The 11229-nt window shown below is 39.7% G+C and overlaps 1 long non-coding RNA gene across 1 annotated transcript; it reads right to left on the bottom strand.

The window, feature by feature from the left end:
• Positions 1-424: 424 nt before the first annotated feature.
• On the bottom strand, positions 425-2908 carry LOC148685549 (uncharacterized). The gene is made up of 3 exons (XR_015950051.1): positions 2587-2908; positions 1908-1964; positions 425-523 (listed from the first exon to the last, which is right to left on the bottom strand). It is a non-coding gene; the product is annotated as an uncharacterized LOC148685549 (long non-coding RNA).
• Positions 2909-11229: the final 8321 nt, after the last annotated feature.

Raw genomic sequence — 11229 nt, 5'->3', positions numbered from 1 at the left:
CAGAAACAAAGCCCTGGCTGGGTCTACGTGTGGAGCTGGGGTGCACAGCTCAGTGGTTTTCGGCTGCTTTGGGGGCTAGGGACTATCTCCAAAAGCTGTCTGTTTGCCCAAAGCTGCTGTGCATGGCTAGAAAACCTCACCAACCAAAACCAAAGAGGGCTAGCAAAATGGTCATGGTTCTTCTGGCCATCCACCAGAATATTTAAAGCAAACAAGCAAGCAAACATTAAGAACATAAGAAGAGCCTGCTGGATCAGGCCAACGACCAATCTAGTCCAGCATTCTGTTCTCACAACGGTCAATGAGTGGCCTTTGGGAAACCAGTGAGCAGAACATTTGCCTCATCTTCTTTGAAAGGGATCCAACTTGCTGGCCATCACTGCTTCTTGAGGGAGGGAGTTCCATAATTTGACTATGTGATGCACAAAGAAGTACTTCTTCTGCCATGTTGGCTGTTTTTCTACTTGATTGGGAACTCTGGTCTGAAGTTGGGCTGCATTTGAGAGAGAGGAACTTCCGGAAGCTGTCAGGAACAAATATTTATATGTGAAATCTGCCCAACTAAATAAATAAGCCTCCATTTTGAATTAAGATAGAATTACTTAAGGTCCAGGTATGTTACATTCTTAACATTTACCAACGTTGAGTTGTCTCCTGCAGAATAACTGAAGCTTCAGATTGAGGAAAGAAAATAGACGTGGGAAGCAAGTTCAATGTTGTTCTTGAGAGGAAATGTATATGGAAATGTGCTCTCTTACCAAAGTCTCGCCCATCCTAATTGCTTCCTTACACAAGTCTGTTCTTGTCCCATGTAAACAAAGCTTCATCATATGAATAAATGTGTGGGAAAGCCAACTAGCAACCCAGCGGAAGGAATCCAGGAGTGTGATGAAAGGCCCTTTACTGATATCTAATTTATGCTTTTTAACATGAAAGAGAGAAACAAATTACTGTGTAATTTTTTTTGAACTTGAATGCTTTATTTTCTTTACTATGGAAATTGCAATAACGCTCCTGTTCAACTACTTTATTTCAAGTTAGGAAAAACTCTGGGTTAATTCAGCTAATTATTATGGGGGCATATGTTCTGTAACAGATGTCATGTCCCCATCAGCGTTGAGTTTTCCTGTGAATGGGTGATGATAGATGACCTTTGATCTAAACTACAAGTGTTCACAACATTCAGAGTACTTGATTTGATGTTCTGCATAGTGAAACTATATTTGTCTCTAGACCCAGTGGTGGCTCTTATTCATGTAAGTGCGTACTTCACCATGCAGTGGTGACACTTGAACACTCAAGGTTTGGGAGAAATTCTTGTCACAAGAATGTCTAAGTCTAACTGCACACAGGCTTAGACAGCATAAATAACCATTATCTGAATGTGTGACTCTGCAACTTTTTAAGGACAGAATTACTTATTATGAATGGAATGGGGCTGCTACTGAAAATGGCATCCTTCAGACATCCTTTTTATTGTGGATTTATTATTATTTGTGCTCATGGTGGTATTGGGGAGGTTATAGATGATCCCACCTTCAGTATTGTTTGTACCTGCAGCTTTGGGATAGATTATATAGATGATCCCACCTCCCATGCTTGGAAAATATTGGGTATAAATAGTAAAATTATCATTATAGAATGGGATGTCCCTATTTTCATTGGATAAATATTGGAGGGTATGCAAATGTACAGGGGTGTTGTTGTTGTCTACTTTTGCTGCACTATAGAAGGCAAGGAGGCAAATATAGTGTGGAATCATTGCAGAACAACTAGCAAAGAGGAATGTGGACAGTCTAGTATAAATCCAGCACTGATACATTATTATTGCATCACTGGCATGTTGCAGAATACACCCACATAAAAACACCAGTCTGGAGATGGCCTTAATGATTTGCCAGACTTACCTATAGGACTGGAATGGCAGGCTGTGAAGATGGTCATTACAGGGATTAAAGAAGCACCTAAACAAAAGGACAAAAGAAAAAGGTAAAGAATCACTTAATTACAAGAATCCAACAATTAGAAGGACAATGTAACACTAAGAGGGTGAAACAATTTTTTTAGGTAGGTGCAGGAAGCTCACAAACAACTTGAATTGTTGAGCTTCATAAGGCTTAGAAATCTTTGTAATCTTTAGATAAATCACTTAGTAATAAGAGATCTCGGGTTTGCAAAACAGCCTAAGATAAAAACAGATTTGAAACCAAGTTTACAATGAAGATCATATTCCCTATAAAACTGAAGCTTGTGATCAATTATTTGTGCTATACAGTACTATATATATATATATATATACATCAGATAATCCTGAATTTCAAATATGTATCCTATTTAGACCAGTGTTACATTTCTTTGTGTATTGTAAAGTATAGGAAACTAGGGAAGGAAATAAACACATGAGACTAAATCTGTGATCCAAGACTGAAGGTGAATAAAACAACAGGGCTTGGAATAGTGCTGTAAATTACTGAAATGTGTTTAATTGTTAAATTAAACTGTAAATTACTGAAATGTGTTTGTTAAATTAAAACGTTCTCAAAAGAAGTCTTATCTCCACTAAGTCTTCTCTTTTAAAGGACATACCCAACTCCTTCAACTGTTCCTCATAAGGCTTGCTTTCCAGACCCTTGATAATCTTGGTTGCCTTCCTCTGCACACATTCCAACTTGACAATATCCTTCTTAAATTGTGGCTCCCAGGTCATATTTCCATCCTGTATTAAAAGCTCCAAATCCTCTTGCTTGTTTCCCAAACTCTGTGTATTTGTGTAAAAACAACTGAAACCATGAGTCATTCCCTCCAGCTACTTCCTTCTTGATGTTTCTTGCCCTTTAATAGGTTTCTGGAGCACCATCTCCGTTTCCTGAGCATCAATGAAGTTATTATCCCCAGTACCTACCAGGTGTTCTTCTGTCGTCTGTAATGTTGTCTCCCTCCCCCTCAGGATCTAGTTTTATGCTCTCGTGATCAGGTTTGCGAGACTTTTAGCAAACACATACTTGTCAACTGCTGTGAGGTGCAGCCCATGTCTTGCCAGAAGTCATTCCTCAAGAAAGCAGAGACTATGGTCAAAGAAACCAAACTTTCCCTGATGACACCACCTTCTGGTATTTTCCTCTCTCTTCCTGGATCACAACCTTCAACACCTTAGTGAGCATGCTGCTGATAATGCCAAGGTTGCAAGTTTGATCCCTGTAAGGGACAGCTGCATATTCCTGTATTGCAGGAGATTTGACTAGAATGATCCTCAGGTACCTTCTGTGGTTCTAGGAAGGAGTGATGAAAAGACCACGTGTGCCCCCAAACCCTTCAGCTTCCTGTCCAGAGTCTCATAGTCCCTTGCAATGGCATTTGGTTTCAATTTTGTAAAGGGGTTTCAGGTGATTGTACCCTTGATTTAAATTGTGTGTTTCTGTATTTCTGATTTTGTCTCCTAGAGTTGTGTTGCTCCTTTGCATTTTGTATTCAAGAATACAGTGCACTTGCTCCATGGGCAGCACAACGAGGACTGGGATTCTCCTCTATGCAAATTGTTTCTGCCCAGTGTAAGCTATTTGTGTTTGGAGGAATAGTAACTTGAATGGTTATGGGCGGGGCGGGGCGGACACATGATCGGAAAGCAGCTCTCAGTAGGACAGGCAAAATGTAAAGACCCAAGAGATAAAAGAAGGATCAGCACTTTGTGGATATTACATAACTTACTACTGAGCATTGCATTGCATAGGCATAATTTAGTTAGAATCATAGAATCATAGAGTTGGAAGAGACCACAAGGGCCATCCAGTCATCATCAAAGCATTCCTGACATATGGCTGTCAAGCCTCTGCTTAAAGACCTCCAAAGACTTTAAAACTTAAGCAGTAGGTATTTGTTTTCCCCACCCATCTCACCCACTGCCCATAATACAGGTACGTTAATTATTTGACACAACATAACTCAACAGCTCTTCTGGGAACTGGAAGGTCTTTGGTTTTGGTTGTTTAAAGCTTTTCCACACTTGTATAAACCAAGGAGTATCCAGTTTAAAGGCAAGTGTTTCTTGCTGGTCAGGGAAAATCAAAACAGATGCTAGTTCCACTTGCCTATGATAAAATTAGCACAGCATGTCACGTTTTCTTAACATCTGCTAAACAAAGGAAATACCTTCTAATCTACATTGCCCTTAGTTTGTAGGTACATTCTATCTGCTTTTAAAAACTAAAAAAACAGAGAACCGAAGCCATGATTATTAGTGTTATTACCACAGAAGCAGCTGTTGTACCTCAGCTGCTCCAATTCAGTTCTCCATCATCAGTTCAGTTTCTGGCAATGCAGTGCATGGGTTCCTGGGGGCAGAAGTAACATGCTAGGAGGACAGATATCAGACAACCTTCTTTGCCCCACTGCTGCCCAAGAGCCTGCTTTGTGGAACGGACTTGCTAATCTGTGGCTGCTGCTGCCAGATGTTGGTGGGGCATGCCATGAAAATTCATTTTAGGGCATATTTCTCCTGAGGCACACATTTCTGCCACAATTTGTTTTGCATATAATTTTCTTTAATGTACAGTACATATTTCTGCACTCTGTCCTCTAATACATGTTTAGTGTGAAAACCTGCATCACAATATTTGGTGAAATACATATGTCCAATGAGAGATGTGTTTTGGTTTGCATATTCTTTTAGGAATTAGTTACATTTGCGTTATATTGTGAACCAAACCAAATTTATCCTCTATCCCTAGTTTGAGACCTGACATGTTGGGGGGGGGGGGGAAATGGACTAAATAGCAGTTGAAGTGGGCTCAGTGTGTGAAATATAGATTAATATTAATATATTGCTGTAATTTAAAGGATCTTCAAATAAAGTAATTTCCCCCAGAGAAGCAGCTTCCACTGGCCCCAATGGGAGATTCCCTTCCATGCCAACCAGCAACCTTCTTAGGTCATTTTTTCTTGAGACTTCTCCCTACAGACACAGCAGGATCCCAGTCCTGCTCCCACCTACCCTGGGTTAATTTTATAAAGACCGCTTACCATTTGCAGCTGAAGCAACAGTTGCAGACTGGCATGGCTCTGCGAAAGCCACCCCCCCCCCAATTAAAACCCTCACACTCCTGCATGAACAGCTGACCACATCATCAGCCTCAGTTGATCGCCGGTGGAGTCAAGACTTGGTGGCAATTTTAAAATTGAACTGTGTTCTTCCAAGATGGACCAGTTGGGTAAAGGAGCCCCACTTTCTCTGATGACACCCCCCTGCCAACAACTCTGTCTGCTAGGAAATTATTGAAGGTGAGGCTGGCTGGGAGAGGCCCTCTGATGATGCACCGTAATGGGACCCAATTGTGCAGGAGCAAGTTCACTGCAGCCCTCAGAAAGGCCATCTGCACATGTGGGCCCAACCCCTTGGAGTTTGCTGCATATTCCTTCCAATATGTTGGGGACTCCCCTCTGCCCACATAAAATCCTTGGGCCGCTGGCGTTCATCTGCATACAAGCATTATGTTCGTGCCAGAACAGCTGGTCTTTTGCTGATTGTTTGTTTTCCAGGTGCAAGCTGCAGGCAGGGGTGGATCTGTGTGCTGGGCTCACGCATATGCAAAAACAAAAGGTTATATGGTTCATATAGGTTGTGTGTGCATAAGCAAAACCCTGCTGTTGATCCAGGCCAAAATCACACCAAGTCCAACAGTTTCCTACAGTGGCCATTTCTGGTGACTTTGCATGGCTCACCCATGCTGGTGCCTTTAGCTTGCATCTATCCAAGCTCAAACAATGCATAGCGCCACTTCTTACCAAAGGGCTCCTGTCTTATCAAGAGGCTGCTATATTGTTCTAATCCAGAAATGGACTACTGTACTAGAGGATTATGAAAAAAAAAATCTTCAGGGGCCTCCTCCAACAACTTGGCATGCATGTGAAACCCATAAAAGTTCTTGACAATAAATACTGCTAGAGGGTTAACTGCTGTTATTTCTGTGCTTGGCAGGAATCCTCCCAGCATTGCACATTATTTAACTCCCAGGATGTGTAAACTGTAAGCTATTGTCAACTGCTGAATCAATTACAACCACACCAGTTAGTTCATGTTAGATCATGAAATCACCTGAGCATGATATCAGATTTAATGTACAACATAAAAATACAATGTGCATAAAAGCTGCCCATCAAAATGAGTCATAAGACCAAAGAGGAAAAAGCTTGAGAGAAGCTGAAATGGAGTCAAAAGCATGACTACAAGATGTGTAATTAAAACTATTGGAGTAAAATAGATGGCTTTATGGATAAAAGAATTTCAGCCAAATGCTCAACCCTGGTCGAGTCACATTTCTCATATACTGTATTTTACTTGAGCCCAACATCTTTTTTTAACCAGGCATAATTTGAGTGAAATATTTCTGGCATTTAAAAATATGCATTTATTTTCAGGTGCTTATTTTAATCTCAGCCAGGCAAACACCTGGATTTTTGTGTGGATCATCTGCATCTGCACTCACAATGAATATTATGAGGTAGCCTAAGGGCCATTTTCAAATATATTTTTCCTTTTGAAGCAAACAGGTAAGAGCTATATAGCGTGGCTAGGAAGTATAGTTCACTTCATACCTATAGTTTATATACTGTACTTACAGAACAGTGAAGTACAAAGTATACTCCCCCCATTGGCTGTCTTAGTAGCCAATCAGAGAGAGGCTCCAGCCCTCTGGTGGAATTCTGAGGCACTGCATCACCAGACTCTGGTCTGACTCTGCTGTCCGTCATAGGTACGTTACAAACTAAATAAATAAATAGCTAGTGCAGGAACTATGTTCTTTTTTATGACTGATTCGCCTGTACCCCTTTTTTTATAAGTATAATTGGATCCTTCCGCCTGCTGGCAGTAACCAGCAGAAGACCCCCGAATGTGGCACTCTGGAGGTGGGAAGGAGCTGGGCTGTCTCATGGACACTGTGCAACATTATTGGCCCAATGTGGGCCTGATCGCTATAGAATCATAGAGTTGGAAGAGACCACAAGGGTCATCCAGTCCAACTCCCTGCCAAGCAGGAAACACCATCAAAGCATTCTTGACATATGGCTGTCAAGCCTCTGCTTAAAGACCTCCAAAGAAGGAGACTCCACCATACTCCTTGGTAGCAAATTCCACTGCCGAACAGCTCTCACTGTCAGGAAGTTCTTCCTAATGTTTAGGTGGAATCTTCTTTCTTGTAGTTTGAATCCGTTGCTCCGTGTCCGTTTCTCTGGAGCAGCAGAAAACAACTTTTCTCCCTCCTCTATATGACATCCTTTTATATATTTGAACATGGCTATCATATCACCCCTTAACCTTCTCTTCTCCAGGCTAAACATACCCAGCTCCCTAAGCCGTTCCTCATAAGGCATCGTTTCCAGGCCTTTGACCATTTTGGTTGCCCTCCTCTGGACATGTTCCAGCTTGTCAGTATCCTTCTTGAACTGTGGTGCTATGTTAGTTCCAGACTGCACAGAAATCTTACTGCCCACCCCAACCTTCTGCCTGGCTGCCAGGAGCAGCAGGAGGGAGAGCTGGGGTGGTCCCACCTCACAAGTGGGTGAGGTATCTAAATTTAGTGCATCATGTAATTCATTGATTACATTGTGTATGTGTATGTGATTACTCTTCTGAGTTTGTTGTAGACGGCTTTGTTATGTCAGAGCAAGACACGCCTGGGGCTATTTCAAATTTCCACTTCATCTATGACTAATATGGCCCAATATGCAGCTGTTCACGATGGTTTCGTGTGTATCATTCCATGGACTGGAGCAGAACAGATCAGTTTGTCTCAGGTTTGTTCCATGATGAAGTAGCTCTCAATGATTTTAAGCAGAAGACAAGTAAGGAACTGTAGGAAAGCTTATACTTTGGATTTCACTTAATACTATGAACAGAACTTTAACACATCAGCATTGATATACCGGTATTATCCTCTATCTTAGTCATCAGATTTGCTATATTCTACTGTCATAGCAAAATGGAAACAATGAGACAGGGCCCTGCTAATAGCAAAGGATGGGCAGGGATACACTCATTATTGCATGGAGAGAATGAATAACAATCCTTATTTGTTCAACTTTACTAGCCTTTAACCATGCATTATAAAACTTTCCTGATGCTCTTATGAGAATTAAGGGAGTGCCTGCAAGGAATGTATAGTGCTTTCTTTCTACTGTCTCAGCTGAGATATATTTTTCCAACAGATTATTCCCAATTAAGATCAGCTTGGGACTCCCCTCCACCTGGAACTTCTTCATATGCTAATCTTCCGTTTGCAGCTGTGATGGCAACAAGGGTCTGCATAGTCTTCTCCTCCTCATAAAACATAAGCAATCTAGAAAACATTAGCTGGGTGCCATGGGAGGCAATTATTTCTTACTTGCAATTTGAAAAAAATTACTTTAATTTTTTTCATTCTTATTTTTAAAGTTGCTTTTTTCTTTAAAAAAAATTAATGTGAAATTTGGTGGGGTTTGAAAACAAAAGCATGTTGAGTAGAGGGGGAAAGCAAACCTTGAAGAAATAATAAGCAATCTCATTCCCAGTCATGCACAGTTTTTCTGGTAACAACCTTCAGCTACAGGGAGGATTTCCCCCAGAAGACACCATGTTCCAAAAATTGACAAAGTCACGCTTGTGCCCTGCTCTGGGCTTCCTAGCACTGAGCTCACTTCTCCACATACCTGGGACATAGCCTCTGAGACACACATGGAAGCTCAATACTTTTGGCCTCAATTATTTGGTGAAATGAGGGAAGGAATCCAGGTTCTAAGCCATTCAAGCAATAAATTCAGGTTCTTCGTGCCTTGATCACAGATTGACATAATGGGTTGCAGCCATTGACACAAGGACTTCTGCCTTTGGAGCAACACAAACAAACAAACAGGGGCTGAAGATCTCATACATTTTTCTAGGTTTCCTCCCAACAGACCAGAGAATGCATACAAGACTATTCCACTCTAATCTTCACTAACAACCTATGAGGTAGGTTGGCAGGACAGATGACCGGAGATGGTCCAAGGTCATGCAGTTAGTTGCATAGCTGGGCAGAGATTTTAAAATCTAAATACAGTGTGTTGATTCTTAGTCTACAATAGTTTCAGGAGGACTATGTAGGATATAGGCAGGAATCCACCAAGTATCTAGTATCTAATCAAACCCAACCTTATCAAGTATTTGTTAGTCTTTTTCTGTGCTTGTGAACTCTATATTCTGATATCTGTGGAAAAATTACCCAGCAGCCAAAAGGCTGCACTTAATTAGATTCACACACAAAACAAGGCAGACAGGAAATCCATTTCCTTAAAATTACTGTGGTTTATGGATTCTGCCCTTAATACTGATTTTCAGCTTTAGCACAAATACTACTGCTGCAAAAACATGAGATTCTTCATGAGGCAATTCCAGTCAATCACATTTAAGTATGTGGTATTATCATTAACAGGTGAATAGTACCCCAAAGGAGTATGTGTTTTACATGGGGCAAAGTTCTGTTACAAGTGTTTAAAGTGTACCTCCACCTATGTAAAATCTGTATATCTGTGTATACATTCAAATACTATTAAACATCTCAAGTTGCCATTGACCTTTTTCCAAAAAAGCAAAATGAAACAAAGGTATATGCCTGAACCTCTCACCAGTCCAAGAAGTAGGGTAGCATAACTGATGGAAAGAAAATAGGGAAAGAAATAAAAAGAAATTTAGAGATTTGGGGAGTAATAAATCTATCCTTATTAGGAATGATATCGGTAATCAAGATGAACGTACTGCCAAAAATGTTATTTCCATTTCAATCAATCCCAGTGATAAGCAATGTAAGTTGCTTCAAAGATAGGCAAAAGGATACAGTATTTCAAGATTTATTTGGCGAGGAAAGAAGCCAAGAATAAAATATAAATTACTAACAGATCTTAAAGACAGAGGGTCTTCTCCTTACCAGATATAAAACTATATTATGAAGCTTCTTGCATATGCTGGATCCAGGATTGGATAGTATTAAAAACACAGATTTATTAGATTTAGAAGGACATGACAATAGATTTAGTTGGCATGCAAACTTGTGGTACTATAAAGGCTTCCAGAATCATATAATAAGAAATGCTATTTTTAACGTTTGGGGGAAATATAAAGATTTATTAGGGGGGGGGAAACCCCATGGTGGCTGTCAGTGCTGGAAGCAATATCCATGAAAAAAATAAATATGAAAATGAATTGAGCAACATATAGAGAGACCTGTTAACAGAAATTGATAATCAATTAAAATTGAATGAATTTCAAGAAATAAAAGGGAAGGTAACAGATTGGTTATAAAATGAAAATGATGTATAGGTGGTATTTAACACCGGTTAAATTGGCAAAAATGTATAAAACAAGGGAAAATAAGTGTTGGAAATGTAAAGAAGTGGAAGGTATGTTTTATCATATGTGGTGGCAATGTAAGGTTATTAAAAATGGGAAATGATACATAACAAATTGAAAAAAAAATGTTAGAAATAACCTTTGTTAAAAAACCAGAAGCTTTCTTACTAGGTGTCACAAGAATGGATCTACCTAAAGAATACAAGAATTTGTTCATGTATGCAACAACAGCCACTTGGATATTGCTAGCCCAACACTGGAAAGAATAAAAAGTCCCCACTAAAGAAGATTGGCAAATTAAGTTAATGGAATACTGTATGCGGAAATGGCTAAACTAACTTGGAAACGTAGAAATCAAGATGATAACAAATATAAAAAAGAATGGGAAATGTTTATTGCATATTTGCAAAAGCATTGTAAGGAAGTGAATACATTAGCAGGATTTTAAAAACAAATGTAATATTATAGATAATGTTTGAATTTGGAGGTAATTAGAGATAAAGACTTTATTGACATGCATGAATGAAGATAATACAAAGGAACCAGGGGAGGGAGTGGAGGAAAGTTCAAGTAATCCCACAGTGTGGAGTTAATATTGATCGTGTACAGTATAGAGTTGTTTAAAATGTATTCTTTTATGTTTTTTATTTTTCTTTAATGATTTTGTTTATTGTGAAAATTAATAAAAATGTTATAAAAAATAAAAATAACTGTTATTGCTTTAATGATTGCATTTTGAGGGGGGGCTATGGCCTAGCTAAGGTAGAAAGACCTGTGCCTGTCTACTTTTTACAGTGTAGAACGAGTTGCTTTTAGGTACTATATGTAATGGATGTTTATTCCAGAACACGGGAAGGAGTATACTGTTAGAATGC

The sequence above is a fragment of the Zootoca vivipara genome, chromosome 5 (genome assembly GCF_965207765.1).
Source record: "Zootoca vivipara chromosome 5, rZooViv2.hap1.1, whole genome shotgun sequence".
NCBI lineage: Eukaryota > Metazoa > Chordata > Lepidosauria > Squamata > Lacertidae > Zootoca > Zootoca vivipara.
Note: the sequence above shows the minus strand (reverse complement) of the source record. Positions and strands in the feature narration are given on the sequence as shown.